Source organism: Canis lupus, chromosome 25 (genome assembly GCF_011100685.1).
Source record: "Canis lupus familiaris isolate Mischka breed German Shepherd chromosome 25, alternate assembly UU_Cfam_GSD_1.0, whole genome shotgun sequence".
NCBI classification, from domain to species: domain Eukaryota; kingdom Metazoa; phylum Chordata; class Mammalia; order Carnivora; family Canidae; genus Canis; species Canis lupus.
Window position 1 is genome coordinate 35,968,411 of NC_049246.1, and position 27,129 is coordinate 35,995,539.

General features: G+C 44.5%; 1 long non-coding RNA gene across 1 annotated transcript; it reads left to right on the top strand.

Moving 5' to 3' along the window:
- The first annotated feature begins 8 nt into the window (after positions 1–8).
- LOC102154197 lies at positions 9–26,624 on the top strand. Its single transcript, XR_005378699.1, has 3 exons — positions 9–105; positions 10,473–10,613; positions 26,063–26,624. It is a non-coding gene; the product is annotated as an uncharacterized LOC102154197 (long non-coding RNA).
- The last annotated feature ends 505 nt before the right edge of the window (positions 26,625–27,129 follow it).

Consider the following 27,129-nt stretch of genomic DNA (forward strand, 5'->3'; position numbering starts at 1 on the left):
TGACTTAATAAAGGATCCAAGGACACAAGAACCATACAAACTGATTGGGATTCCAAGGGCCTCCTGGAGCATTTGCCACTTCGTGTTCTATAATTGAATTACATGGTGAGGTAGAGTGTGCATAAGTATAGAAGTGTTTTTATCTGGTTGATGGTTGATCAGAGAATTGCAAGCATAAAGAGAATGAATATATTTTTTTACAGCAAATCAGAGTGGACTGAATAACACAGTAGTCTCTGCATATCTATATTTTTTTAGATTTCTTAAAAATTGTTTTCTTTGTTTTAATAACAGACTTTAAGATAAATAAAGTACAGTAGGAAGTTATGATATATACAAAGTATAAAGTACTGCTTTATTGGAAAATGTTAATCATTTACTTATAAAATTGGTAAATGGGAATAGTTATAAAATCTATGTTTACATGAATACATGCTTGCAAATGGTAATGGTTGCATTTGTTTATTTATTTTTAAAAGATTTTATTTATTTATTTGAGAGAGAGAAAGAGAGAGAGAGAATGAGTAGGGCAGGAAGGACAGAGGGAGAGGGAGAAGCAGACTCCCCCCTGAGCAAGGAGCTGGGGGCCAGCTGATCCCAAGACCCTGGGGTTATGACCTGAGGTGAAGGCAGATGTTTAACTGACTGAGCCACCCAGGTGCCCCTATTTTATTTATTTTTAAATATAGACTTTATTTTTTAGCAATGGTCTAAGATTCACAGCAAAACTAAGCTGAAAGTACAGAGTTCCCATACATCCCTTGGCCCCCTCCCAGCAGCCTACCTCATTATCAATAACCCCACCAGAGAGGTCCATTTGTTACAATCCATGAACCTACACTGACATATTATTACTGCCCATAGTCCATAGTTTATAGTAGGGTTCACTCCTAGTGTTGTACATTCTATGGGTTTTGATACAAGTTTAATGACATGTATCCACCATTATATCATAGAGTAGTTTCACTGCATTAAAGATCCTCTGTGCTCTGACTATTCATCTTCCTCTCCTTCTCCCAATGCCTGACTTTATTTACTTTTTTAAAAAAAAGAAGGTGGAGTGTAGGAAGTTGTTATATCAAAGTGAAATACTAACAGTATATAACACAATTTGCATATTTCAAAATAAAAAGCCCCTGAACATTCCATTAAGAAGGCAAGACTGGGAGAAAATTTTCATAAAACACATATCTGGCAAAGAACTTGTATCCAGAATAAAAAAAAAAAACAACCCAATAGATCAAGAGTAAAAAGACAAGCAAGACTCCAAGAAATGAATAAAAGACTCAAGCAGAAACTTGATAAAGGAAGATATGGAAAATAAGCAGAGAAAAAATATGCCCCACAACCAAAAACCAAAACCATCAAATGTATCTAGTAGCCTCTTCATACATAGGAGAAAAGATAAAAGAGATATTTGACAACACCGAATGCTCACAAGGATGTGGACTGACTTGAATTATCATACTTTGCCAGTGTAGTGTTCCAACTGGTTTTGAAAAAATGGGGAGTTTCTTATAGGGTTAAACTCTCACCTTACCTATGACCCGGAAATTCCATTTCTAGATATTTATCCAAAAAAATGAGAACACATGTCTGTAAAAAGACTTATACGTGAATAATAGCTTTATTCATAGTAGTCCCAAACTGAAGGCAACCCGTAAGTACCCCCATCTACATGTGAATGGATAAAGAAAAAGTGACACATTCACATAATGGAATACTGGTCAGCATTGAAAAAGAAATGCTCATAGGCCTATATTAATAACATGGGTGGGTCTCAAAAATATATTGAGTGAAAGAAGGCAGACACAAACAAGTACAAATTGTGTGATTCCATCTAAATGCAGTTCAAGAACAGAAAAAAAACCCCAACACTAATTTACCATAATAGAAATCAGGCATGTGGAGATGGAGATCCACTAGAGGAGGGCATGAGAGAAATTGAGTATAGACAGAAATCTTCTATACTTAATTTGGGTTTCCCAAGGCCTATGTTTCCACAGGCCTGTGTATGTTTGTCAAAACTATCAATTAAACTGTTAAGATCTGTGCATTTCATTGTATGCAAATTTCACCTCCATAAAAACGACCCAAAATACCAATTAAGAATCACACATAAATTATTGTAAGCACTTCAACTATCACCACATGACGCTGTGAGTCTCTTTTCACTGGTGATTGCATGAAGATTGTGTGGGGAGAGGGAGAGGACACTCCCGATAGCACACTCTGAGCCTTGCCCTGTGTTGAACTGGTCACTGCCCACCTATGCACCCACAACATGTTTTCTCTGACGGCCTCACACAATGACACATGTGGAGATCTAAGTTAAAAAAAAACAAAAAACAAAAAATAACACGAGAAAAGACCCCAGAGCAAAACCACATTCCTAATCAATGACACATTCACCAGAAGTTTAAATATTTGCCACAGATGGCAGAAATTATTCTGAGGTCTAAACAAAGATGATTTAACCTGGCATCACAAATTTACTTGGTGGAGGTCTTCTGTGTGCTAAAATTTATTATGTTGCACATTTTAATGCTCTTGCTATTTTGCATTATGCATTTAACGTATTAATATATACGTATATATATTTATAACAAGAATCAAATGTTTGCAAAGCCTCTGAAGTCCATGTGAGGTTGGAAACCACTGGTCTAGCTATACTAACTCCAGGTTGGGGGCCGGATGCTGCCTTCTGTTTATGCTAAATAGCTTCATTAATGGCTGGACTGAAGTGTTAACAGTTTAAGGGTAATGAGTAAGCAGGCAGTCTGGGAGACTAAATGACTCCTGTTAAAAAATTGATAATGGCTCTTCCTGAGCAGGCACAAAGGACAGATAAATAAAGAGAATCTGTAAGCTGTCCACTGAATCTAAATCAGACAATGTGATTTCAACCCATTCTTGGCCATGTGAACGTTTTCTGGACCTCAGGGTCCTCATGAGCGCTGTCTAACTTAAAAGTCACTTGGAGTTCTTGTTAAAATCCAGATTATGACACAGTAGGTATAGGGTGGGGTCTGTGATCCACCTTTCCATAAGCTCCAGGTGATGCTGCTGCTGCTAGTCTGAGGACCATACTTGGTGTAGCCAGGGGCTAGGGAACTCTGTTGGCCCTGGGAGTAAGGACTGGGGGACAGCACCGAAATTACTATTTTCCAAGTGGGGTTCTCAGTGATAATTTGACTTAGATTAGGTGGGGAGAAGGTGGAATTGAAAAGGAGATACAGATCCTTCAGGGTTACACTGTCTAATATCGCGGACATTAGCTTCATGTGGCTGTTTATATTTAAATGAAATGAGATTAAAAAAATCAAATTCCTAAGTCAAAATAGCCACATTTTAAGTGCTCAATAGCAATATACGGTGAAGGATGGCTAAATGTGTTGTATTTCACAGCACAGAATCAGAATATTTCCTTCACCAAAGAAAGTTATATTGTACAGCACTGCTCTGGGGTAGTTGAAGAGAACCTGACACAGTAGCAGGCTAGGACCTGGGAGCAAGGACAGTCTTCCAAAATGGGAAATCTCTCACCCACAGATTTATCAACTAAGCTGGGTGAAGCTGGAAAGCTGGATACTGCATCTATTGGTAATTGGTTAGTGCCGTTCTAAATCTTTGGACCTGGAACAGAATATTGTTCTGCTCAGCTTGTTTGCAGGTTAGATCGCTGACCTTATGTAGTACCCCCAGGCTATTCCATGTACTTAGCACATGCGTTTTGCATTATAGCAAGCCTGGTGGACCTACAGACCACTCAGAGCTGTGAGGAACCCTATTTCAGTGTTTTCCAAACCATATTCTGGGGAGACTGTGGCATCCCAGCTCTGGGCTCCTTCTGCTGCTTCAAACAGATCAGCTTCACTTCTCTCTGTTTTTTTTTTTTTTAAATATTGCTTTCCTGGAAAACATCCCTTTGGGGGAAAAAATGGTCCTACTTTTAAACAAAGTCTCAAAACCAATGATTCTAGTTAAGCCATCATACTTTATAAATAATGAAACTGAGGTCCAGGGAGGTGGAGGGTCTCACCTTTCCAAGATCATATGGCCAATTAGCAAGAGAGCTAGATGAGAAGTCATGTCTCCTGACCTGGGCAGTGTTACTTCCACTGGCTCACTCTTAATTATCTTTGCACATTATGTGTCTGGCTGCCCCAGCTGGACTGCTGGCTCCTGGAAGAGAAGATGAGGCCTGAAGCCTTTCTAGTAGCCCTCCTGGTTCATTGTCTGGCTTGCAGCTGGGCAAGTAGTACTATTTAGTTGATGGTAGGTTATGGCAGCTTCCTGAGAGTGGAGGTACTGAGGGGAATTGAGAGGCAGGACACCTGCATGCCTCAAGACATCCAAGTTTATAATTTAGAAGTGATACTCTCTACACAGCCAGATTTTCCAGGTGACTGTGACTTATCAACTCCAAGGGCCAGAAAAGGGTCCTCAGAAGATATGGTGGTTCTTTATTCTCCTGGACCTGAGCCTCTGTCCCAGAACTGGCCTCCAAGTCAGGCCTGAGCTCCCTGGGCTGGAACATGGCTAATTTCTAGTCTTCATCCAGAGCTCAGTGCTTTTTCATTGTTGGCCTCATTAACTATACAATGATGATTGCTGGCTCCCTAGCCGGCTGTCTTCTTCCTTTTTTGTTTTTATAGTAGATCTTTCTTCAGCTTCTATCTGTCCCTCCGGTAACACTTCATCTCTATATTCACACATGTTAACCATATGCCAAGGAACAGAAGTTTCTGAGCTTCTCCTAAACGGCACTGATGGGGGATTGGATCCAGTTAGGCCACTGGATGCTGAATAGGGATTGTTAGAGAATGATGTGAGGAACAAAGCTCTGACGATGGAGTGTTCCTTTTAAATTGTATTCCGCCCCAGAGACCTGGGCTGAATGTTCCAGATAGACACAGCTTCTTGCTTCACAAAAGGGTCCCATTTGCCAGGCATGTATAATTTAGGTTAATTTGAAATTTATTCTAAATTTAGCGTTCTCTTTGCTTACTCCCAACATAATGATGATTTATTGGCATATGCATAATGCATCGGATTTCATGAATCCACAAGGGCATTAATATTGTACATCCTAGAGGCCTTTCTCAGATGTCTGTGCCTCTGGATGTTTCTATGTGTATCCTCCCCTCCCTTTTGGAGACTGGCCATGCTAGTCATCCAAAGAGCCTGGCCAGCCACAGGTGGGTTCCATAATGAGAAAGAAATGAAGATATAGAGGATTAGGGTAGTAGCACCATACCTGTTCTTCTCCCTGGTTTGTTTGTTTGGGCTCCCTCTTTTGGAACATATATGACAGTTACTGGTTGGTTCACTCAAGACCCATTTTACCTTTCTTCCTTGTCTGATAGACTCTAGAAAGCAAAATACCTAAATTTCTAGCCTCTCTTGTCATCAGGTGGCCATGCGACATCATTCTGGACAACTGGGTGTTGGCAGAAGTCCCAGGGAGAGCTTCCATTCTTGGTTAAAAACAGCAAGTCTTGTAAGAAGAAAGATTTTGTCTTATATTTTATCCTATCCCTTTAATTTCTGCTTTGTGATGGTGAAACAGTATCAAAAGTGTGGCCATTTTTGCAGAGAAGGAGAATGAAAGCTCTACATTAAGTATGACAAAGCAAAAAGGAGGAAGAATTTTAGTTTCCTGGAGACAATTTCTAGCAGCTGCACTTGCCCTGCACTGCCTCCTCTGAACATCTTATTACCTGAAGAAATGAACCCCACTTCTTTAAACCAATGTTTGTTGGATTTTAGATGAGCTTCAGTCAAATATATTTTGAAGTGGTGAAGGATGTATGGACAATCTTTCAATACTCCACTTTTCCCGTGGAGGAATTTCTTGGCTAAGACCATGTGGTTACCAAGAAGAGTCCTCGATTAGAAGTTAGAATCTGAGGTTCTAGTCCTGGATTTGCCATAAACTTGGGCCCATAAGTTATTAGAATAAAAAATCCTTCAGATATATTTTCTGTATCTGTTTCCTCATCTGTAAAATGAGAGTGTTGGACTATTTCTGACTTTACTGGGACTATGTGAAGTCTTCCCAGTCCACCAGGAAGAGATAAATTATGAAATCTTCTCTGTTAGTACATGAGTCCCTTTCCACTAATGGCATTCTGTATCTACTATTTTTCTGCCTCATCCACAGAGTTACACTCTAAAATGGGCAGGAGAATTGTGTAAGTACTATGTGATAAACCACTCCCAAAACTTGGTGGCTTAAACCAAAACAACAACTATTTTGTATTTCCTATGATTCTGTGGATTGGCTGGCAGGTCTCTGGTCTTGCCTACACTGACTCATGTAGCTGCATTCAACCTTCAAGATAGCCTCACTCTGACAGTGGAGTTTTCCTCTTAAACTGTGTTGGTGTTGGTTGGTGGCTGGGATTTTCACTGCTTGGCTTTTCCATCATGGTAGCTTGGATTTCTTTATATGAAGACTTGAGGTTCTGAGAGGATGAAATAGAAGCTGTGAGATGTTTTAAGGCCTGGACTCAGAAGCTCCCTAATGTCACTTCCACCACATTCCATTCAGAAAACTTCTAAAGCCTCATCCCATCATACTATCAGAGGAGTTGTCCTTGATCTTGTGTTTTGCATGAGATCCAGATGTAGATGAGGTCCCTGTGTTTTGCTGCACCCATGGGGCTACTAGTGATGAAGAGAACTACAAATTAAAAAGACAAGTTATCCGCCACTCACACACCCAGTGTACAATGTGCCAACAAACAATAGAGAGGCAGAGAAAGGACAGTCATAGTAGACAGACATTCCAGACAAGAGATAGAGAATAGGAGGCTTACACTGGCTCACAGAAACCCTGAAACTCAGGTACAAACATGTTACCAATTCCCCCAGCTCCAGGAGCACAGAATTTCCTTTTAGTCAGGGCCCAACTTTGTTCCCCTGGAGTGGTCTTCTCATTCCTTGATCTTAGCTCTTGTCTCCATCCTTTGCATTTTGGTTCTGTCCTTTGGATTACTGGCTCAATGCTCTGAGATGTTCTTCCTTTTCTGGAAGAAGTGGCTCATGTTCTTAGTTGAGAAGCTTTTCAATCTGCTTCCTGCCTATAGAAAGTTAGAATAGGGGCAGAGGCCTCTTCTCATTCTGAACTGTCCCTTTATTTGTAAGAACCAATACAGTTCCTTTAAAGACTCTGTGAGCTTTCCGTGTATGAGATTATTGTCCACTCTATTTGGTAAATGCCACAACCAACATTTCTTCTGAGGCAGACCTCTCTCTTTCTCGGGCTGTGAGTCACAGTATTGTGAATTTTTGGAACTCATGGTACTGTGAGTTCTTAAAAATCCTTTAGTCTTGCTGAAAAAGGTCTATGTAATGCATTGTCTTCAATCTTCCTATGTTCTAAACAAGGGGTTTTATGGATTTGATCTTTTGTCTAAGGATATTTCTCACTTCTAGAGTCTTTTTCTGGCTGAAGAGGCTACTTTGAGCTCTCTATATTTTACTTAAATTCTTCTTGAAAACAGAAAATTATTCCTTACTTAGCTCATTTCTCCCTTCATGTACTTCATGCAGTTAAAAAAAAGTTAAATGGCACTTTCTACCCTCTGCCCAGAAATTTCTTTAACTAGATCCACAAATTCATTAGTGTGATGGTCAGTATTATATATCAACTTGACTGGGCCAAGGGGTGCCCAGATTAAACATTATTTCTAGATATGTTTGTGAGGATGTTTCTGGATGAGATTAAAATTAATCGGTGAATTTAGTAAAGCATATTGTCCTCCCCAGTATTGGTAGGCCTCATCCAATCCACTGAGGGGCTAAATAGAACAAAAAAGTGGAGGAAGGAAGAATTCACCATTTTTTATTTTCTGCCTGTCTGCATGAGCTGGTACATCTGTCTTCTCTTTTCCTTGGTCTGGGATTTATACCACTGGCTTTGCTGGCTTGCAGGCCCTTAGGCTTGGACTAGAATTATACTATGGACTTTCCTGGGTCTCCAACTTGCAGACAGTGAATTGTTGGACTTCTCAGCCTCCATAATGGCATGAGCCAACTCCTAATAAATGTCTTCAAATATAGATATATATCTCCTATTATTTATGTTTCCTTAAGAACACTAATACAATTAGGAATCATTTCTACCTTCCACAGCATCATAGTACATGGTTTTGCCAAGCATTCTACTTCTACGTAACATGAATTACCAACTTTTTAGCCTCTAGAAATTGGTACCTAGAATGAATAATTATCATAACTAATCTTAAAACTTGTGACTGGCAGAGGCTGGAAGGATAGCAAAGAGATTATTAGTAGATGCTGGAAGAGAAAGGAAGTTGGTATTGGTGGCTGTCATCCCTGGGCACATTGTATGTTGGCAGTGTAGAAGCAAATAACTGGTCTTTTAGTTCCCATCTAAGGAATTGCATGTAAGGATTCTCATTCATATCTAGATCTGATTAAGATAATGATAAGATTCTGAACTTTAAGCATGTACTATAGTGGGATTAGGCTTTGGGGGTCAGAGGTATATGTGTTTTGCATGTTATGTTCAAGAAATATGAATCATTGGGGTCAAAGGTAGATTCTTTCTAAACATGGCCACAATAATCCTTCCATTGTGCATGATTTCTTACTGTCTTGCAATGGGACTTTGCCATTTCTTCCAATAAGAGGTGGAGTCTATTTCCCCTTTCCTTGAATCTAAGCTGGCCCTATGTCTTGTTGTGACCAATGGAGTAAGGTGGAAGAAAACTTGCAGCCTACTTCCCTCCTACCCTCCCTCACTTTGTGGGGGCATAAGTCACCTTGGAAAGAAGTATGGCTATCCTTCTGAGGAAGTTATGTGTGTGTGTGTGGGGGGGGGCTTACCTCACAGTAGAGCTAACCACCAGACAGGTGTGTGAGGCCACCTCGGATCATCCAGCAGGAGTTGAGCTGCCCTAGGACTACAGCTATGTGCATAACTCCAGCCAGCAACACAGGGAGCTAAGTCCAGCCAGTCCACAGAATCATGAAAAGTAACAGATTGTTGTTGTGTTAATCCTTTGGGTCTCAGAGTAGCTTGTTATGCAGCATTAGGTCATTCACACAGGGGTGGAACCCTTGTTTTCTGGGTTTCAGACTCTAGTTCTTGCAGTGGTTGTGAAAGCAGTAGTTTTCCTTGCAAGACCCAAATTACCTGGAAGCCCAGAAATGATCTTCCTAAACCTTGCTGATGGGGCCCAGCAGGTGTTTAATAGCTCTCCCTGGAGTCCCCCACCCCTCCCTTCCCAGAGCCTGTTCCCCATGGACTGGAGGGGTATAGTGAGAACAGTCACAACAGCTGGTGGGAACAGCTGCAAGACAGAAAGGCACTGGGAGTGTAATTACTTAGGAGTGAGCAGGGGTGCTGGCGATTGAAGGTGTACCCATAAGCAGTGCCTGGAAGGACTGGTGGCCCTGAGGAGGCCCCTACCCCTTCAGGGAATTCACCAGCATTCAGGTACTTCCCATTCCTTAAGGAAACACTGTGCTTTCCTGTCTCTGTACTTGCCTGATGCCGCTCCCCTACCTGGAGTGCTTCATCCTTCTTGTCTACCAGAGGAAGCCCTACTTCATTTTAGACTCACTCACACATCTTCTCTGTGATTCTTTTTTTAACCTGCATGGGCAGAGTCAATTGATCCTTGCTCTGCTCCCACTGTGCACTCCTGAGAAGGCTATTAGCCCTTACTAGAGTCTGACTTGTCTGTTGGGTGCTTGACTAATTAGGCTTACATTTCACTGAATATGACAGAAAGCTCTAAAGTAATAGTATCTTAAGCAGGTAGAACTTTTCCCCTCATACAGGAAACCTGGAGGTTGTGAGGGGATAGTGAGGGGTCCCCCCATCCTCACCTCAAGGCCTAGACTTGTTGGGTTTTGTGCACACATTCCATTCCAGAAGTCACCCCAAGGTCAAAGGTAGCTGCTGGAGGCCCAGCATTCACATCCACATTCCAGCCAGCTGGAAGGAGGAAGGACACATTCCTTTCTTTTCAGCATATTCTTTAGAAATTGCACACATCTCGTCAGCTTATTCCTTTGGCTCAAGTTTGCCATGAAGCTGGGAAATATGGTCTTTAATCCCAGCTAAAACCAAAATTGTACTTCTAAGAAAGAGGGAGATGATTAATATAAGGGGGACAATTAGTGGTTTTTTGTCTAAGTAGTATCTGTCTCCTTCTTTAGAATGACCTTGAGACAAGAAAATATACTCCATTCATCCATGTTTTCCCATATTGATCAACACTGGCCTGATACATGATAGATATTCAATGAACAATGACATAGAAAATTTACTTGCTGATTAGAAGCCAATGCCCCTGGGAGGAGTAGCATGATTCACCATTAATAACTCAGTAGGAATTTGTCTCTGATCTCCAAGTCCTGGTTTCCTATTTTCTTTTCTGTATTTCTCTCTGACTATCCGTATCTATTTTCTTTTGCCTCTGGATTTCTAGACCCAGACCACATACTGTCCCTTGGGCTGCCCAGGAGAGCTACAGACTGGAAAGTGAGTGTTGCTTTCATTGGCTGAGGAAGTGGTGAGGGTGTGTGTGTGTATTTACAGCGGAAACCAGGATACCTAGTTTGGCCATCAGGTAAATCTGTTACTTTGGTAAACCATGTTTATTATCTTTAGCTTGGTTTCTTTTACTGTAAAATAATAGAGATATATACTATCCTCATCCTAGAGGCTCAGAATGTGCAACAGCAGATTAAAGACCATGTCTATTTTATCTGTATGTGTATGTATATATGTGTATGTAAATATATATCATATATACACATTTACATATATAAAATAAAGTTGCAAGATATTATTATTATTATATGTAGATATGGAACAAGCAAATGACAACTACAAAGATTCTTTATATCCTCCCCCCCTGTAACTCGTTTCCAAAATAAATATTACACTGAAAGGGGTAGGAGGAGACTTGATCTCTTCCTTCTTCTTCTCCCCTCAGTGTTTTTTTTCCTGAGCTGCCTGTGCTGTGACGTAGAACCTAGAAGCCCTTCTCAGTCCTGAAACATGACTCCCAGTCATTTCCACGGATGGGCCTGGAATGACAGGGTGATGGATATTACTGTCACTGCACTGAGATGGGCAAATGTTTTCTCTGGCTGGCCATGGAAGCCTCCCTGACATAGATTTTTCTAGGGATTCAGAAGCTTGACAGATATGAACCAAAGGTGACCTGCAGGGCTCTATGAGTGGACCAGCTTAGTTATCCACCTTCGGGGTATTTTCAAGCACTGTTTGGCCTTTGAAGAATTTACTGTGTCATAAGACTTTAGAGAAGGGAAGAGGAAAATAAGTGGGGAAGGAGGTCTGAAGCCCCTGCAAGTAGATGGACTGGGCAGGCTCTCTGTCACCTCTTTGCCCACTGTCCTCCTCTGCCTGAGGGATGTGACAGGGTGGGAGAGAAAGGGATCCTTCTAGAAAGAATGGTCTCTTGAGCCCCCACCCCAGGATTTCTTGCAGGTGCAGAAGCCATGACTCTGTCACATGCTTCATCTATGTTTGTAGAGAAGCCAGTGGGAGTGAGGGAAAACAAGGAGGTGTCTCACATACACATATAAGATCATAATCCTACTCACGTCCTACATTATTAGAGCACAGCTTTTCTGCCTTGAAATGGATCCTTCTGAAGGGTTAACTTTGACATCTTCAAACTCACTGCTATTATGCATAGAGCACAGTATGCCTCCTGTTTTGTCTTTCGAAGGGCACGATAACAAAGTACAATTCCAATAAAAAAATAATGCAGAGAACAAAGCTGCATGATTTTAAACTGAAACAATCATAGCCCTTCATGGCTCTCCCCTTTCCCTAAACTTTTTTGCTCAGATCTTTACCCCCTGTTAGTCCTTGCACGTTCATATCGAGCCCTTAAGGCTAAAAAGAACAAAGAAATATTCCTAATCTAGGAAGTAGAGACCAAAAAGGGGGAATTGGTCTTCTTGGGAGCTCTGCAAGAGAAAAAATATAAGACTCCAAAGATTTCCATTTCTGAGATGTGCAGGGGCTTGCAGTGGGTGGGGTGGGAGTTCTGTGAGTTGAAGTCCTTTGTTTTCCTTCCTGCTCTCCACTACACTGTGCTGCTTCTGGCTGCCTCCTCTGTCTTGACTTGGGTAGAGGCCCTGGATGTAAGCTGGGGAAAAGTTGCTCCACTCAGGTGGGCTAGACCCTGGGGCAGGAAACTCTGGGTTAGGAAGAGCAGATACTGATTTCAAACCCTGGTCCTTCTGAGAGGTGGCAGGAATGTAGCTTGCACATGCTGCTGGAGCAGATGTGGGCTCTGGAACGTCCTTGAAATGTAAAATTCTGAGTATAAAGGGAGCTTGGGGACCAGTAGTTTCCATTGAGAGGAGTTAATTACATGGCCAGTTCCACTAGATGAAATAAGGAGACCAGGCTGCATAAACTGCTCCCTTGCAACACTGCCTGTGAACGGCCCCTCCCTCCCTGGCTGTACTCAGCTCTGGAAGGGGCAGCCATGGGATGGTGAAGTCACGGCCAGGGTTCTGGAGAGCAGATGGCTCCTTCAGGGTCAGGCAAATGCTAGGGCAGAACCAGAGGTTTTAAAAGGCAAACTTAGCCCAATGGGGGTAACTACACTAGAGAGGGACAGAGAGAAAAAAAGGGGGGGATGGGAAAGAGGACAAAAGGAAGCAAAAAGAGAAGGAGAAAGATCACGTGACACAGGCAGGTGTAGCTAACAGAGAAAGGAAATACTACTTGGGAAGAAGGAAGAAAACGGGGGTAAACTTAATGAAAATCCACCTGTTTTGGAAAAGGAACCCAAATATGTGATTAAGAAAAATCCTGGAAAAGCCTTTAATGTTTTTGGAATGTTCATGGCTCTGCCGTCTAGTCTCTAAAAGGAAAAGGCAGTAGTGGGCAGCCCAGAGATCCTGTCTCTCCTAAAATAGTTTGATCATGATGGATGCTGCATCTTCTGTGCAGAAGCTTGCTGGGAACCAGCCTTGGGTTGGTGGGCAGGTGCCAGGCCAGGGCCTGTGGCAGTTGCTTGCCTTCTGAGTCTCTCCTGCAGAGGGGCAGCATGTCTTCCGAGGAGGAATCCTGGGCAGGGACTCGGACAGAAACATGTGCAGGAGATTGGGCAAATCATTTGACTCCCTGAGCCTCAGTTTCCCTACCAGTAAAATGGGAACTACTCCCTTACTCATCTCCTTGCATTTCTGAAAAGACCAAATAAGACCACTGTCTCCATCCACCCATCCATCCATCCATCCATCCACCCATCCATCCATCCATCTATTGCATAAAAACCTTATTGCAAGCTCAATTGTACTGGGTGCTGGGCTGAGTGGTAGGGCAATAGGGTGACTAAGACAACTTCCTTGTTCCTAAGAAACTCATTCTCATGAGGAAGGCACTTAAATGGATAGATCCTAAAGTTCAGTAGGATAAATATTTAAACAACAGCGTGCATAAGGCCTTGCCCTTATCTGTGCTGGGAGAAAGGCCAGCCTCTTCTGGATGGCTTATAAGTGACTGCATGACCTGAGTCTAGCATCAACATCTGCCCCAAAAGCCTCTTTTATCCTGCCCTATATACTTGCTACACCTGTTTGTGCTTTTCTGCAGACAGGTGGGCTCATAACAAAGTTTGTGTTACTTGCCAAGTTTGAAATGCCAGTTTTGTTCCTACTCATTGTCCTTACTCTCACTTCCAGACTCGGGTCATTAATCTTCTCCTGCAGAGAGAGCCCTCCCCACTCACCTCATCAGGCTAGGCTAGATGACTCTCATTCATGACTTTTTCTTCTATTACTATAGACACAGAGGGAACAGGGGACCTACCTTAATTCATGCTTATTTCTCAGTCTACAACACATAGTGTAGGAAGTCTTTAATGAAGGCTTGTTGAACTGAACTTCGCTGTTCTGACATCACAGGGGCAAGACAGACTGATGAGCCAGGGAAGCCACTCATGGACCGGGTCTTGATGTATGTGTAGGAGTTCAATGGGGAGAGGATGGAGGGAAGAGTGTCCCAGATAGAGAAACATGTATGTAAAGACCAGAGGTCTGAGACCAGGTGCCTTGGTCAGGGGATGTGAGCTGTGGGAGTGGGAAGAGAGGCAGCTGCAAAGTTGGAGTGTGATGGTTAATTCTGTGTCAACTGGACTGTGCCACCAGGTGCCCAGATATTCGGTCAACACCCAGAGTGTGTCTGGGTGTTTCTGGATGAGATTAATGCTTGAATCAGCAGACTGAGGAAAACAGATGGCCCTCTTTAACATGGGTGAGACTCACCCAGTTGGCTGAAGGCCTGAATACAACAAAGAGGCTGACCTCCAGTGAGTATGGACAGTCCTCCTACCTCTGAGCTAGAGCTTTTTCTGCCTTTGGACTTGAACTGAAACACTGGCTCTCCTTGAATCTCCAGCCTGTTGGCTTCTAAACTGGAACTTGCACCTTTAGCTCTCCTGGTTCCCAGGCCTTTGACCTGGACTAGAACTATACCTTTGGCTCTCCTGGGTCTCCGCCTGATGGCTACAGATAATGGAACTTCTCAGCCTCCATGATCACATGAGCCAATTCCTTGTAATGAATCTCTCTTGACCCACAGGTATGCATGTATGCACACATGTACACACATCCTACAGGTCCTGCTTCCCTGCTAATATGAAGAGGATATCCTAGGCTTCTAGGCACAGTAAGGTGATGGGGAAGGACAGAGGATGTTAAGTTCAGGGGGACATGATGAGGCCTGTGTTTTTGCATCATTGGCACCAGTCCTAAGGGCTTGGAGGGCCTTCATCAGCTGCTCTGACCCTGGGCCTTTCTCTCTGTTCCAGAGACTATTGCACTGGGCCTGCCTCATCCTTGAGCCGGATATGCTGTCCTCTGTGTTCTGGGGTGCTCCAGGTCATTCCCTTCTTCCCTGAGGCCCCCTGGCCTCTACTTGCCTGTAGGTGCTCCCTGGAATTCCCTTAAAGGGACAGATCTGTAAGCCATGATATGGACTCACTCTGGCAGAATTAGAAGCCGATGCCTTGGTCTCCACATGTTTTTATGCTTCCTGTTTTTCTTGGCTATTTTCCTGTACTAGCTGGCAAAGTCTTTTTGGATATTCCAATTGCCTCAGTTGTTCAAGGAGGAACTGAAGTCATCATTTGTACCAATGTTTGTACAGTGCTCTAAAGATGGGTAAGAGTTCCTTGGGGCCAGTGAAGTGGCAGCTGCAGGCCAAGGGATGCAAAAGCCTCTGCGGTGAGGGTCCTTGCGAGAATGATACCAAAGCCACTTGCTCCAGCTTGTTTTATCCACCTGGAGGCTGTCCTGGCTGAGACAAAACTCTGGGAAGTGCTATTGTATCTTAATAAAGGGTCCCTTTGCAGCCTGTCACTTGGCAAAGCCATATTATTGGCAAGAAAAGATTCATTTTCCTTAGACTTTGGAGTTGCCCGTAGGTTTGAATTTTGGCGCTCCTGCTGCATAGTTGTGCCCCGAGATCATCTCCTGTGGATCACTGAGCCTCATCTTCCTCGTCTGTGAAAGAGAATTGGCTGCCTTCACAGGCTCGTGGTGAGGACTGTTTAATGAGGAACATACGTGAAGGCACTTGCCATGTGGGGAATGCTCCATCATGTCATAGTCCTTCCTTCTTCTCCTTCCAAATCTGGAGAAAAGCTCTCTAGATAAAGTGACCCATCCTTCCCTAAGGACCCCCTTAAGATTTCTTTTATTTCTCTATGTTATTTATTCTGAAAATGTTTGCATCCTTCTCCATAATAGAATCTGAGCTCAGTATTGCAGGCTTGGGGTCCTCTGCTAAGCCTGCAGGCAGCTAAGGCCAGTGGGAATAGACTGAGCATTCAAACTCATTTTTAGGATATAGTTTAGTACTTGAGCATCCAGGACTGGACTGAGGCTGAGGCAGAATGATGACTCTGTAATCCTTCTATTTCTGTTCACAAACACAGGAGTCCCCTGAGAGAGGCCAGAGAATGGGGCTGGGGGGTGGGGGGTGGGGGGAAGACATTTGGGTCCAGACATATGGGTGAGCAGTTTTGGCTTCTCTCATATGATACATGATTGTTGAACCTTGACTATTCAATACAGCTCAAGTTTGTGCAATTCATTCATTCATTCATTCATTCATTCATTCATTCATTCATCACCATGCTTATTCAGAGATGAAAGCCATAGCTCCAGTTGTTTTACTAAATCTGTGGAGGAAGAACAGATAAGAACACCACTGCTTGCTGCACAGGTTGATAAATAGTGTGATAGAGGCGTTTGTTGGACAGGAGTTAACAAAGCACAGCAGAGGATTCCCATGAGGTACCCTGTGACCTGGGTCTTTAAGGACAAGCAGGAATTTTTCAACACAATAAGGGTTGCTTGAGGGAGAGAGTCCCTGGCACAGAGAGATGATCTCATGCGAAGCTTGGAGGCATGAGAAATTGTGGCATGTCCAAGGTGGGGTCTTGACTGGAAGGTGTGGCTAGAGAGGGACTGTGTGTGGGCAGGAGGTGTCGGTATAACCATGTGTGCATGTTTGGGTGGGGGCGGGTAGGTCCAGGGTGGCAGCTGGGAGCACAATGCCCAAGAGGGGGGGTTTTGAGGCTGGAGAGACAGAATCCAGATGATTGCAAGGTGGTTCAACTTTGTTCTGTGAATAATGGGGAACTGCCGGAGGATTTTAAGCGGGAAGATGATGAGGTCACATCTCTTTATTGATTATTATTTTGTGCCTAGCAATATAGATATTCAAAGAGGTATAATAGGGCTGTTTCTTGTTTTTATGGAGTTTAAGGTTTGATTGAAACAATATGCACATTCAATGCCCTTTACCCTTTCCTCTCTGGGCCTGTCTACTCATTTGCAACATGAATGCCATAGCCAGGTTTTCCCAGGCCAGGAACCCCAGCCCATGGTGGGGGTGGTGGTCATGGCCTGCTGGATTTGTCCTGTGCTTCCCCAGAGCATAGACCTGGGATCCCATCCCTTGTCACTGGTTGGAGTTCTGCTGTGATGGACACACCTCTCCTCGAACCCCAACCAAAGGACCCCTGGCTCCTGTTGCACCCACATGTCAGTTAACTGGAAATGATGACTGCCTGTACTACCTCAATCCAAGTGTGCAGAAACATCTGGGAGGTCACATTCAGTCCTCACTGTCCCTCATATGCCCCAGGATAAATCATGGCCTCTTTCTCCCTATGGGGAGCTTTCGAGAGCCCAGCATATTTTCTGTTTGAACCATCCCTTCTCCCCAGTGCATAATCTGTCACAGACCCAACTCGGTGGTTTCCAGCATGCCACTGAATCTCTGGGTAAAGCCAAATTGAGAGGAAACCAAAGTATGGGGGTTGTTACAAACCTTTAGGTGAAGAAGTATCACAAGATGGAAGAGTTTGGAGATAGAGGAGAATGTTGGCCAGGTACAGAGATGGGCCAGTTCCCTTAAACTTTCATCCAAGACCTTTCCAAGGCCTTGCCTCTGCTTTTGTATTTTTTCTGCTTAGCTCTGGAGCGAGCCATCCACCTGCACTGCAGGTTGTGGGGGTGTGTTTTGCTCCTCTCACACCTCTGCCTGTGCTGGGCCATGGCTCATTCCTGTCCTTGGTGCCAGCCTCCCCTCTGACAACGCCCGGAGGTGGAGGTGAGGGGCTTCCTCCCTTACCTGCTCCGTGTCTGAATCTCTCACTTCTATAGGCTCCTTCAGCACATACGCACTTCTTGACCCTCTCATGCATGACACAGAATGGGGGCTTCATGATTGGTAGGACGATGTGATGGGCAAGTGGTTCATTTTCTGAGGGTTGAGAATATATCAGTTATCTGGAGTCACTTCTTTTGTGAAGGGGCTGAGAGAACCCAATCCACCTGAAGCAAGATTGTAGAGTAAATGAAGTTTATCTTCAGTGATGGCCCCAAAGCCTCTATTTTGATGAGCTTTCCCTTTCCTTCATCTATCCCTGCTTCTGGGTGTGATCTCCACCTGTCAAGTTGTCTTTCCAGACATTGTAATTTATATGAACACTCACGTGGGAAAGAGCCTTGCTTAATGCAAGAGGGTGAATTATGAGTCCTAGATCTCTAGGATTTATGAGATCCCTTTATAGCACTTCCCTCTGCCAAGAGCAGGCTGGTGGGGCAGACAGTGGACAATGCCTGTGAGCTCTCTGATGGCTGGCACTGCTGTATCTTAGTGCCTGCCTCAGGACTATGCCCTGGCTGGACAGGACAAGGCAAGACGTACAGCTTCTCGAGTGAATGAATGGAGATTTCGTTATTTAATAAACAAGACTGAGTCCTCTACTACCTCCTGTGTTTTAACTGTAGCCAAAATGAAGTTCTTGGGTTTTTTTTTTCTCTCAAAAATGTAAATCCCTGAGATTCTTAGCATTCTTGAATGGTATTTTCCTTCTCCTAGTATTGGAAGAAAGGCGATCCATCCAGATATTTACAGAGGTACTCTCAGTTCTTGCTAGAAACCCCATATGGGATAAATGATGCTAATTTATGCATATTTACAGGCAACTAACTCCATACCCTAGTGAGCTACATAGCCTTGTAAGTTCAAAGTTAACCTTCCAACAATAGGAGCAGAATTTTAATTGAAAAAGGTAAGGCAGGCATCTGGCAGATGTGGTTTGTTTAGGGGGGCATTCTATTAAGGAGTCACTGAAATGGCTCTGTAGCTGTTGTAACAGATTCTTATTTAAATGAGATTTCACTTTTCTTTTTTTTTTTTAATAAAGAGAAAATCGCCTGTGTTTGCAATGTTTTTCAACAAACTGAGATTTCTTTCTCTTTTTAAAAAAATCATAATTGATTTATTTTGTAATGCAATATTGTCTAACATTCACAGGCTCATTTGAATAAATTATTCATCAGCTTTTTTCTTTCTTTCTTTTTTTCTCCTCCTTTTCTTCTTCTACTTTTTTTTTTTTTTTTTTTTTTAAGTGACATACCAACCCATGCCTGCTGGAGCTCTTGTGGCTCCCTTCTTGCCACTGAGGTATAGGAAACAAGCACAGCCACAGCAAACACCATTAATCAAAAGCCAGAGCAAGTTGTTCTTAACTAAAGCCACAAAGGACTATGTTATTAAAGACACTTGATGGATTCCATTTCTAATGGGGAGGTGGGAAGGGTGGAGTCAAGAGGTGGTGCCCACTAATGTGCCTGTCACATGTTATTATCCTAAGGAATATTTCCTTGAAATCAGTTACGCATTGTGAAAGTAGGCACATCAAGTGCATACACAAGGGAGAGCATATTTATTATTTCTTTATATGGATGAAAATAACTTCTCTGCATGTCTTTGTCCAACTGGGTTGTTGTAACAAAATACCATAGCCTGGGTGACTTAAACAATGGAAATGTATTGCTCACAGTTCTGAAGGCAGGAAGTCCAAGATCAAGGCACTAGCAGATTTGGTGTCCGGTGAGGGTGTACTTCCCGGCTCGAAGATAGCTGTCCTTTTGCTGGCTCTTCACATGGTAGAGACAGAGAGCTCTCTGGGGGCTCTTTTATAAGGGCACTAATCTCATTTATAAGGGCTCCATCCTCTGACTTAGCCGTCTCTTCCAAAGGCCCTGCCTCCTAATATCAGCACACTGGGGGGTCAGTGCTTCAACATATGGATTTGTGGGGCGGGGGAAAGGAGTGCACAGACATTCAGACCATAGCACTTGGTCCTAGTCAGTGCTATGGTTTGTGATTCAGAATGTAGAGTGAAAGCTGATCACAGATTTGGGAGGCCTGTGAAAAAGGCAAGGATCTTATAAATATTAGTCTGAGAGCAAAAGGTGATATAAATACTACCCCCCCAAGGCTGAGGTCAGGAAGGTCTCTGTGGGGCCATGTGGTCCACCTCTGCCTCCAGTGCTCTCACCAATGTCAACAGGAAAGTATGAGCACAGGCAACTCCGCGCCCAGGAGCGAGCTGCCTGGCTCTTCGTGGCCCAGGTGTCCTCCAGGAGCCTGGGGCCTGGAGGTGTGAGAGGGCAGGCTCCGGGCTTTTTGTGACTCTGGGTCTTGCCCTCACACCAGTGGGCGCTTCAAGGAGGCTGTGACTTCTGCTGCATTCCCAGGGAGCTGAGATGTGCTTTCCCTCCTTCCCACTGAAGAAAAAGTTGAAAAGGCTGAAGGACTCTCTGGCAGAGTCCCTGTTCCAGAACAGCTGTCAATTGCTAGAACAATCCCCAGATCGGTATATCCCCCCTAGGGCTCTTTTATTATTTTTTAAAAATATTAATAGAACTAATTAAATATAGAGGTGTGCTCCAGCCCTAATCTGTGGCTTCTCATCTTTCCTCTCCTCCCTCCTTCTTTCCGCTGGGGCCCAGTGTGTATTGTCAAAGTGTCAAGTGAGAAGGGAAGGAGAAAACCAGGGAGATAACACAGAATTGGTATGCCGGGCGAAGGCTGCGGACACAAGGGACTTCTTTTAATCCAGTCCATTAATCAATTTCTCCGTAGAAATTGAATTAACTGTCTTTCATCAACATCACATCCCAGGACTTGAAAACACCGTATGCACCTAGGAATGTAAATGCAGCCGGGCGTGTGTCTCCCTCCCCGTGTAGGTGAACATGCGGGGCCCCTGTGCTGTGGTCCAGTACAGGGAGAGCGGAAAGCCTGGCCATGAAAGGGGCTGGTGGTGCTTGCTGGCCTTGAACCTGGGCCACCGAAGCAATCTGCCCTTTTGTTTTTCTTGCTCGTGGCCACTGGAAAGACTCCCTACTCCCATCCCTCTTTAACCTAAACACGCTCACAGTTGAGTATCAGTCTCACTGTAAGGTTTTTTCCTTTGGACTTGAGTTGCACCAAAAACAAACAGTCCGTGCCCCGCTGCACCCCCAGCTGTGTTGTTTATTCCTGCTAACATAAAGCTCTTTCTCTGGGTCAGCGGGCTCTGGCTTGCACTGGGAATCCATCAGTGCAGGTATGAAAGGATCTCCGTCAGTCTTTGAGATAAAAATTCAGACATTACAGTACGTGTATGAGGATGCAGCTCCAAAGAGAGGTCAACCACAGGAGACTCCATGGAGATTTGGGTATTTGATTCATTTAATCAGTTAACTAATAGATATTTATTGGCCGTCTGCCAGGTTCCAGGATCTCTGCTAAATCTCAAGGGCACAAAGATTTAGAAAAAAAAATAATAACAAAACAAAACCCCAAACAATGCAGTCTTTGTCCTGATAATCTATTGAGGAGAGACTGATAGAATAAGAATTCACAATACAATGTAATAGATATTAAAGTGGAATTTTCAGTTTGTGGGGTGAGGATGGGAAGCCAATGAAGGAGGGATACTTGGCCCGATGGGGGCAGGAAAAGTCCCCCTAATAGAGGTAGACTCTGGAAAGACAAACCATTTGCTATTTGGAGAGAGGTCTTGGGAGCAGGTTCCAAAAGAAAGAATTTTGTTCCCCCTCACATTTCTGTCTTCTTCTGTACAACAGTTGGACAGAGATATAATTGTGCCATTCCCGTGCTTACCCAACCCCAGGGGCATTTCATTGCCCTCAGAATAACACAGCCTGCTTTACCAGGGAGACCTCTGCAGCCACATCCAGCATGTGCCCTGATGCTCACTCCGGTGAAGGCTTGGGTGGCTTCATCAAACCTGGTCCAGTCTTCACACCTGCTCTTCCCCTTGGCTGGGATACTTCCCCTGCTGTCCCCCCTGCCTGTCCTTCCATTGCCTGGCTGAGTCCAAGTCACCCTCCAGGCACCTAGAGGGCAGCTTTCTTGGACCCTTCAATTGGGGTAGGCCCTTCAGTTACATCTCAGAGCCCACCTCAGCCTGTGCTTCTCCTCCTAGCGATGATCTCAGTTGTAATTATTGTTTGGAACCCATCTCCCTTTCCAGACTTCAAGTGCCAAGAAAAGGAGCACCATATTTGTTTTGATCACTTTGCAAATCGCAGGGCCTGGTCCATAGTAAATGCTTAATACATGCTGCATAAATCCCTGCTGGATGAATGAGTAAATAGTTTATGCTTGAAGAGGATTGTTTCAGAGACACGGTAAATGGGGCTAGCAAGTAGCCTGCTTAGGGTGGGATGAGTAGCCTTGCCAGGTGGGACTGGGCAAGATTGCATGCCAAGTTAAGGAATTCAGACTTTATTCTGTAGGCAAAAGGAACCACAGAAGGCTTATGAGCAAAAGAATGACTTAATTTGATTTGTGTTTTCCAAATATAAGTCTAGGATGATTGATTCCCAAGTTAATTCTCCAGAGTTAGCTTTATTTGATTTTCTAGAATCTCATTCTTCTTAGTAAGCAAAGGTTAGGAAAACAAGTTTTGGGTTTCAGTGGTGGGCAGGTTTATAATTTGATAGGGGTGCCTTATCTGCTTGTCACCTCTCTCCACCCCCACTCTACTACACCAGAGAGACTGCCCATCACCCACCTGGCTTCCAAGGCACAGTTGAATTATGCCCCTGCTATTCCAATCTCATGGGCCCTCCTGCTTCCATGCCACTACTTTGCTGCTCTTTCTGCCTTTCCCAGTACCGCTCATTCTTCTTTGCCTGGTTTAAGGCCCATTCCCTGTATAGAGCCTTGCTGACCACTGCAGGCCATCTGCTCTGTGAGATTCACAGAATGCTCATATTTATTGCCCTTTGAGCACTGGTGGAACCCCAGAGCCAGGCCCACCTCCTCTCTTAACAGGAGGGAACACTGAGGAGGAATGAATTGTTAGGGTCATGCATGGGGGGGAGCAGCAGGACCAGGACTTCCCTCCAGGTGGCCCGACCCAACCAAGTCTGCTGCTTTTCCCCTACATAGCACTGCCTAACCGAGCCTTTCAGCTCTGGTCTCTTATATTCAGCTTTTCACACATGAACTCCTGAAAGACCTAGACCACAGACATCTCATTTATCTGAATATAAATGCCTGGCACATAGTAGTTACTCTATAAAGTGTTGTTGATGTGAGACATCGTAGATAAGAACCATTTCTTTGCCCTCCATTAGCTTTTGTTGTGCTTATTAGGGCAGTGGCGGCCTAGAGACAAGACAGTTGACTTAGAAGCCTGAGGTGAGAGAGCAGAGGGTCTTACTATTGAGGGTGTGCCTCCCAGAATGCAGGTCTGGAGCACCATTTGGGAATGTCTGAGAGTCCTCGAAACGAAGGGCCGTGCTGGTTTTTCTCCACTAGCCAAATCCCTCCTCCTTCCTGATCTCTCTCTTTCTCGTCTGCTCTGTGTCCTGGAGGCTGGCTTCACCTGGACGGCATCACCTAGACACCTCTGTTGATTGGCTTCAGGTGGATTCATCCAGTGGCTAGAGAGGGTGTTTATTTCCAGGCTCTGTCCCTCCAAACCTGTCTGTGCTCCTGCAGGTGGCTAAATTCCATAGATGGCTCCTGCCAGGTGGCTGCTATCTCACAGCCACCTGTGAGAAGTCTTTTCCCTATCCCCCCAGGTGCCATGGCAATACTGGCTTCCTGCTGTTGTTGGTCCTAGGTGCATTCCACCCCCTGTTGTCACCCCACACCCTTTAATAGGCCCTATACCACATTTTCCTTTGAGTATGCCATCTGTTCTTCTAGGATTGGGTCTGATGTAAGGTCTTAAGGAAATTCACAGAACCAGACTTTTGGGGGAGGAAGATAATGTGGGACCAAGTATTTTTGGAAATGATGCCAAATGTTGAGGAACACCTGGGAGTACAAAGTGTCATTGAGCCTGCCCAAGTATTTGACATCAGGGAGAGTGTGGGGCAGAAGAGAACCTCCCTACCCCCTTCATTCTCAGCTGGCTATATTGTGGTCACCTACCTTTTGGGGGGCTTTTATTTCATCAAAGACATTCATTCAAAAACTGAGCAACATGTCACTCTTCTCCGAGGAGCTCACAGCATTGTGGGAGAGACATACGAACAAATTCCACAGGGAGGTAGATGAAGGGGACAAAGCAAGTGTGTCAGCTGTGGCAGGATGTGGAAGCCACCAGCCATATACCAGGCCAAAATGTACCCTAATGCCAAAAGAATGCTGGCTTTGGAGGAAGAAGATGCTCTTGGGCCCTGGGGTCCTTAATTACCCTCTGAGCCCTGTTGGTGAACTAGGAAAAGTGACACCTCGCTTGAAGGCTATCTTCAAGACCTAAGTGAGACACCACGTGCAAGTGCTAGGGCCAGGGGCTCTTCAAGGAGTGGCCACCATTAGCAGGGTGTGTTTTGCATTTATGTTCCAGGGTGAGCAGGGTAAAAGCACCTGGTCCAATGGAGTTGATGTATTAGCATTTGATGAATGAATGCATGTTGAATGAGTGAATGAAAGGAGAGAAGACGGTATCAACTGCTGCCATGGTTGGGAGTTGGCTCCAAGGTGAGGGACTGGGGGGTCCGACTCTAGCCTGCGAGGGTACAACTCTCCTATGTACCAGGGTGTTGTTTAGTGTTCTTTGGTATAGATTGCTCCCCTACAAGGGAACTACAGGAAGAGGGGTGGGCCAAGGCAGAGGGGACTTCAAGTAGATGTTGACTCTTGGCCTCTTGGCTTGCACCTTTGACGCAAACTCAAAACCTACCAGTTCATTCATTTCCTTTGGTTAGGAACCAAGACAATGGAGGAGAGAAGATATCAATTTCATTAGAAATGTAACTTTTTCCCCTTCCCTTTTTTCTTCTTTTAAAACCCTGGGCAACTGACCTAGTTTTTCATTCCCTTTGAACTCAACTACGGCAGATCCTCTTCAAAGCAGGGTTGTAACATTCAGGTTCTTCACTTTATGTGGGTCAGGGTGACTCTTCCCGTTACTAAAAAAGAAGGAGCTGTGAGCGCCATCGTTTTAAGCTGCCTTCGTGCCTAGAACTCCTTTGGAATTCCCTGTTTTTAGCTTCCTTGCTAGGCCGAAGTGCTTTAAGTCATGGTAGTTAGCAGGAGAAGTGTGAAGGGGAAATGTTTACTATTTGATTTAGAGGGAAATGGGCAGAATAGACAAAGTTCTTCTTGGCATCTTTCCATTACTGCTGTCCCTGCTGCTGCAGGTGGTGTTACCCGTGTCTCACACTTTGTGGAAAGAACACCTGACCAAGAGTCAGGGCACCAGTTCGTGAACAATGTGATCTTGGATAAGTCACAACTTATTTGTGATTCTTCATCTGAAAAGGTCCCTTAAGCCCTTTGGTTCACTGATAGCTCTGCAATTTTGATGTAGGTTGGGGGTGGAAGGGCATCTTGCAAGGCATTCTAAATATAGAAACATCCTCCCTTCTCCAAAATAGCACTAATATTTCCTCGCTGTGCCATCCCTGCAGGAACCAGAGCTGGGTGAACACACAGCAGGGATGAGCAGTCTCCTTCCAGTGTGATTTGAGCTATTCTTAACGGCTAATCTGCTTCCAAATTTCTTCTGGACTGGTGTGCTTCTGCTTAAAATTTCATCATTAGAAAGTCATTCCTTTGAGTAGGACATTACTGAATTCAGGAGTTACTACTTAAAATGAATTTTGGCACAGTTATTTGAAGAGTTTAGTTTATCAGACAGCTTTCCAAAGAAGCAGCTGGCTGATGACACAGCAAATCTGGTGGATATATTCTGAGGGAGCTGGAGGATGGGAAAGTCTGGAGCGCTGGAGGGCCAGGCAGGCCTAGGTGATGTTCGGGGCAAGACCTCTACTCCTGCAAATGAGCAATCTGGGCCAACATCCCAATTGCGCTGAAGCCTGGAAGGCCCTGCCTAGAGCTAAACTGGGAAGTTAAGCTCTCTGTTCGACTTCATACCTCCCCCCCACACCACTTTCTGCCCCCATTTCCAGGGCCCTAAACTCATGGCAGCAACTTAGGGAGCCCCAGAGCCCAGCATAGGGCTTGGTGTGCTCCTCACTCCTCCCCAACCTGCAGGCCTGTCCCCTGCTCCCTCACCTGAGCTCGAAGATGCCCTAATTCCTGCTGGTGGCCATGGGCCCAAGTATGTTCCCTCTGGCCTTATGCAAGGTTCTTAGAGATGCCTATTACGCATTTTAACAAGTAACAGGAGCACAGAGGCAGGACTTTTATCACAATATGAACACTGTAATTTCAACCTTTTAGGGCAATGGATCTATGGAATCAAAGTCAACAGAGAAGATGAAGAGTTGAGTTTCTGCCATGAGCTGCTGTTGCCTGGGTGGGGGAACACTCTGCAAACACTTGGCCTGGATGCGAGACGGGACCCTCCAGCTCTCTGTGCTGCTGGAAACACAAATGGCAGTTCCTGGAGCTGCGCCAGCGGAGAGCCCTGGGAGGCGAGGACTGTCTCACTCACTCAGTCACACATGGGTATCATTGACGGCTTATTGTGCCTGAGCCCTGCCAAGTGTTGGGAAAACCTCCGCTGCCACCAATGCTAATGCTATCTCCCAGATTACTAATACGGATTAATATTGACTGAGTGTTTACCAGGTGCTATGCTAAGTGCTTCACACAAATTGTTACAATTAATGCTCAGAACAGCCTCATGATGTAGATGCTCTCATTAATCCATTTTTCCATAAAAAGAAATTGAGGTTTAGGAGCCCCTGGGTGGCTCAGTCAGTGAAGCATCTACCTTTGGCTCAGGTCATGATCCCAGGGTCCTGGGATCCAGCTGGCTTTGGGCTCCCTGTTCAGCTGGGAGCCTGCTTCTCCCTCTCCCTCTGCCTGCCTCTCTGCCTGCTTGTGCTCTCTCTCTCCTTGTCAAATATATAAATAAAATCATTAAAAAGAAAAAAGAAGGAAATCAAGGCTTAGAGAGGTTTTCCTGCCTAAGGGTAAAAACTGAAAGTAGGAGAGGAGGGGTCTTCAAAGTCAGGGAACCTGAGCCCAGAGCCAGTGTACTCTGTGCCTCTCTACTGTCTCTCTGCAAAGACAGCTAGCCCTGGGCTGCAGTGTTTAGTTTCTGGAGGAGTAGGGGGAGGTGAATGTAAATAATAATTATAATACACGTTGTCCCAAGGTCCATGGGGGTACTCATCCATCCATTCAGCAAATACCTCTCTAGAGTTCCAGGCAGCATGCTGGAGGTATGCTGGTTATGGCAGTGAGTCCAAAGAATCGAGACACGCTGTCAGGCCTGGATTTCATGGAGATTATAATGCAGACACAGAAGGCAGATATTAATATAAGAATCATATAAATCA